Below are 5,140 nucleotides of genomic sequence, written 5' to 3'. Positions count from 1 at the left end.
TGTAAAATAAATCAATCTGACGAAAGGCTTAAGACATGCATCGCACCGAGAATGGAATCCTGTGTTCTCCTGGCATTTAATCTCGATCACATATTATGATTACATTATGATAATTCGGGAGCAAATGTTCTCCCGAACGTGATAGGCAACAATAGCAGGTTGCTAGGCAACCCGCAGCTGGGCTGTAGCAAAGGAGGCAGCACGACCTAGCACCGGCCCAAACAAAGACATACTCTAGAGTACATCCTGAGATAAAACGGGTGGATCCCGCAGTCGCTGTGGATTCAAATCTCCTTCTCTTTTCTATATCTATGTGTGTAGATATATGTGTGTATATCTCTGTGTGTGTGCACACACATGTGTATTTAAATGCACCTACTTTCTTGACCAATTTAAGAAAAGAACGACTCCTTTGAGGCGATCCTTCCTGTCTAAGCTTGAGTTTCTATTTCAATAACTGCAAATTCATCTTGGTAGGCTACTCGTCCGGTTAGGGTTGCTGTTTCTAGACTACACCTTAGCAGTGTGGAAATTATTGATGCAGAGATCCTCTGTGATCTTATATTGGAATGTTGGTGTTTCACCCCTATACATTATGTTAAATTCTAAGAAAAAATACACCTCACAGGTAATGGATGGAGAAACACTGATCAAGACATTTTTGGATTCCAAGATACCAAAGTATTGAACAAAATCTCTCAGAAGTACAGTGCAGCCAATGTCAAAAGGGAAACCTGTTCATATATTATGAACTTCTAAGAGTAGTAACATCAGAAGTTACATAATAAACAATGGCTCTGATTGTCCATCATCCCATTCATTTAATTGGAGAAAAGCAAATAAATACCGACTTAGTACACAAGGTACTGAAGAGCCTAACAAGACTCAAAATTCACCATTAATTAATTCATCCTGAAAAACATGTTCCTATTCAAGTAATGTCTGAAAAAAAAAGACAAGATAAAGGGAGATTTGAAAACTGTTTCTTTATACACATCAAAGTTAGCAAAGTCATCCACTATGTGTCATCTGCAGAGGAGTTAAACCAAAGGACTTTTTCTGGACCATCTAACTTGGGTAAATTCTTCAAAGGCACATTATTAGGAAGAATGTTATAATCTTCAGTCAGTGCTCCAGAATCACCATTGAATGGATTTTATGGAAACCCACTGAATTTCAATAGCATGCAAAGACCTAGAGCAAACTCTTATGCTCCTAGAAGTAGTTTTAGAAAAAGCTTAGCTCAATTCTCAGACAATATTATGCATATTACTAGTTACAAAAAATGGTAAGGTCCCACAACTGTTCACATTCCATTCAGAGTTCATTTCTTGCACCTTCATCTATAACCACATCACACTCCTTCATTAGAGCTATAGATATTACAGTCTTGTAAGTACTAACAGCTATCCATTAGAGTACCTCTGCACTCATGTATGCTAACAAGAAACTATCAGCAATAAGAAATACGAAATGAGAGTGAACATTTGGGGTAAGGATTTATTAGGTCTTATGCTGCTGGTATAAAGAAATTGGCTTTACAATGGCCCAGGTGCAACTTTCACTTTAGGTTATTGGATGGTTCATCTCTTTCTACTGAAATCGAGCTGACCTCAAGTTTCTGGGACTTTGATAGATCACAATTAATGAAAATAAAAATCCACCTGCTGACATATGTGTAGAAGATTATGCTACAGTTTGGGCTAAGGATAAAGCTACTAATGAGGACCAATAGTTAAATGAAAATGAAAGTTATAGAACAGAAAATGAACAGACCATGAACCATGATGCTAAAATAGATACCTGAGTGAAGGTGTGAATAATATTTCCTTGTCTTCTTTATCATCTTCTGATAACAATGATTTAAGTGAAGACTTCAGAGAATATTTAATAGGTGCAAAAGACTTCAACAGAACTTGAATAACTCTAGAGGAAATTTATCTCAAAGAAGAAAAATATGAAAAGGTACCACCCCAGAATATATCTGATTCTCTTAAGGAAAACAAAAAATCATTCAGTGAAACTGATAAATAGATATAAACATCTCTAACATGAGTGAATATACAAACCATACTTCTAGGAATAATTTGATTTTACCAGACACAGATTTTACAGCTGGTTCTTCATTTGGACTCTCCATCTGATAGCTGTAATGGAACATACATGTGGAAAGAAGAGGGCTTGGAACCCACTGGAAATGTCTATCCAATTGGGAGTTATGAGTCCTATGAAATGAACGGCATAGATATTTTGAATAATCTTGAATTATGTGAATTTGAGGATGATGGCCTTATGATACACATCTTGAAAATGTGGAGCATGAAAATATGAACTGCTTTGACTGACCAGACAGAAGTGTTCAACAGCCTCAGGAAGAATTTTGGAAAAGGCCACCCTAGAAGTTGAGTAGACAAGAACACTAGCATCTCAGTCATCCTAACCGCTATGATTACCATGGAAAAAGTAATGTGAGCAGAGGCTCTCCCTACAGTGAACCTTCTTTGGGTCATTTTGAAAGCTATGGAGAGACACCCCTTTTCCAGGTTCAGATAATGTTTGTAGATGTACCAGAAAATGCAGTAATGCTGAATGAGATGACCCTCCAACACATGGTTCAGGATTGGACCTTTGTAAAAACTCAGTTACTCAAGCTGAAACACCTCCTGTATCAGCATGAAGGAAATGGTTCATGGCATGATATTCAACTATCATTGCCATCTAGTACAGAACCAGAAGTTGGTGATGAAGTATATGAGAATGACGATTTATTAAATGAAATAAAATGAGTTAAAGAGAAAATAAACACAAAAGATGAAAAGATCCAACAATTAGAACTTCAGCTTGCAATTTACTATAACCACCACCAAAAATCAAGGAGGAAAAATGCACACATACTGATAAATATACCAAAACACCCTGGAAACAAATTCCTCCTCAAGTGCTACAACCTTCCAGCAGCCTTCCCAGACCAACAGACCATGCCAGGACAGAATGAATATAGCCACAACATACGGAGATCTCCAGCGAAGGTGCAATCCAAGACATGTGTCAGGGCTTCGCATATCTGGATGAAAGCTTTACATATGACTTGCAATAAGAAAGCAACTATGGTTTGGAAGATCAGCCTTTTGCATCAGGCCCACACTAACAATGGATGTGGCTAAGAGTACATTTTCTGAAGCAAACTTGAACATGACTGTAAATGCTCAAGAGCCTTATCATTTGCCAAATGATAAAATTAGTGACATGCAGTTTATACCCACTTTTCTTCAGACACCTCTCCAGTCTAGTACAGTAGACCAGGCTAAGAGAGTTAGAAGCCATACATTTCATCTCATGTCCTTGCAGCTTTTAAAGCCATCCATCTTGGTTCTGTGATACCTCCTCCAGTTTCTGAATCATCTCCAAGCAGGACTCCCACTTGGAAGAAGTCTTTGATAATCACAGCATGTAATTCAGCAAAACTTCAGTCAACATCAAGTAAGAAAAAAAAATTCGTACAACTAATCAGAATCTGAGAGTGCCTAAGCTCTGCCACCCTTCAGGTTCTTTCAAACAAAAACAAATAAACAACCTCCAACAAAAGCCTCAAAGCTTTTAAGCCAAACAAGCATCTCAAAACACACTAAGACAAAGAAAATAAATTGTGTAGAATCCAAATGGCAATTTACATTTTGGGGATTCTTTGGCCTCTAATCAAAGTCTGGCCTCTATTCCAGTCTGCTTAACCAAAGATATATTAAGTACATAGCCGTCACCTGCCAATTTTTTTTTTATAAAACCATCTGTTCTGTAATCGTTTTACATGCTGTTTTATAAGTGTTTGACACTTCCTGCTATACACACCCTCTCTCTCGCCTGCCACCACATAAGACATGCCTGCTTCCCCTTCCGCCATGAGTATAAATTTTCTGAGCCCTCTCCAGCCATGCAAAACTGTGAGTCAATTAAACTGTTTTGTCTTTGTAAATTATGCAGTCTCAGGCAATTCTTGACAGCAGTGTCAGAATGAACTAATACAATTGTTTTTACATTATTTCAGATCTCAGTATCAATAATTCAATTAGATCATCACTGAATTAGTTTAGCAAATATTCTTGTACAAATACACTATAGTGTTGCTAAATTAGTATTTGCAATTGATCATTAAACATCATCTCTGAAAATGTACTGTTCAAATAATACAATTATATATTAGCAAACACAGTTAAAAATAAAAAACACATTTTACAATTTTATTAAAACGAAATAGGAAAAAATTTAACAAAAAAATACAAGATTACAATAAAAAACAAGAATTCATAAGTAACATTTTAGAAAAACTAAGTAAATGAAAAGGTATACTGTGTTCATAAATTTTATCATTTCATATTCAGTATGTCTATTTTCTCCAAAAGGATTTTTATAATTACACAAGGTCTCAACCATATCTCAGTAGCGATTTTGTAAAAATTGATTATTCTAAAAACATATAAAGGTTGGAAAGGCCTAATATAGTGAAAACAAATTTGTAAAATAAGGAAGTTGAAGCATTTAACACTATGTGGTTTTGAGACTTAATTTAGACTGAGAGCACCATATAATTCATCAAAAATATTTTAAATAAATACTACTCAAAATAATTACTGGGCACAGGTATGTTATCAATAAATTGGATTATAAAATTTGATCTTAAGACCATGAATAATGTCTATTCTTTTAAATGCTGTCTGCTTACTAATGAAAAAATATGACTTAACAAAATTAGAACCAAGTTAATGAATAAATATCCAATTATGAAATTTCCAGAAAAACAAGGATAATCATCAAAATCTAAGAAAATAAACTAAAATAACACAAATAAGACATCTTTAGGTAATTGTAGTTACTTTGTTTTATCTATATTTTGTATATATACAATACCATATATTGCTTCAGTAAGAATTTATCAAATGCCTATTGAACTGATCACCAGAAAATGAGTTGAATAGAAGCCTTCATCACATACTTACTGAATGCCAGGCACTGAGTTGAACGCTCAGATTCAGACATGAATAAAGCTGGGTGCAGTGGCTCATGCCTGTAATTCCGGCACTTTGGGAGACCAAGGCAGGTGGATCACTTGAGGTCAGGAGTTCAAGACCACCCTGGCCAACATGAT

At 35.6% G+C, this 5,140-nt stretch overlaps 1 pseudogene; it reads left to right on the top strand.

Annotated features, from left to right (window-relative positions):
- Nucleotides 1-631: 631 nt before the first annotated feature.
- LOC105518157 lies at nucleotides 632-3,751 on the top strand (annotated as a pseudogene).
- The last annotated feature ends 1,389 nt before the right edge of the window (nucleotides 3,752-5,140 follow it).

This window comes from Colobus angolensis, unplaced genomic scaffold, assembly GCF_000951035.1.
Source record: "Colobus angolensis palliatus isolate OR3802 unplaced genomic scaffold, Cang.pa_1.0 Scaffold313, whole genome shotgun sequence".
NCBI lineage: Eukaryota > Metazoa > Chordata > Mammalia > Primates > Cercopithecidae > Colobus > Colobus angolensis.
This window is presented reverse-complemented; position numbering and strand designations above follow the sequence as displayed.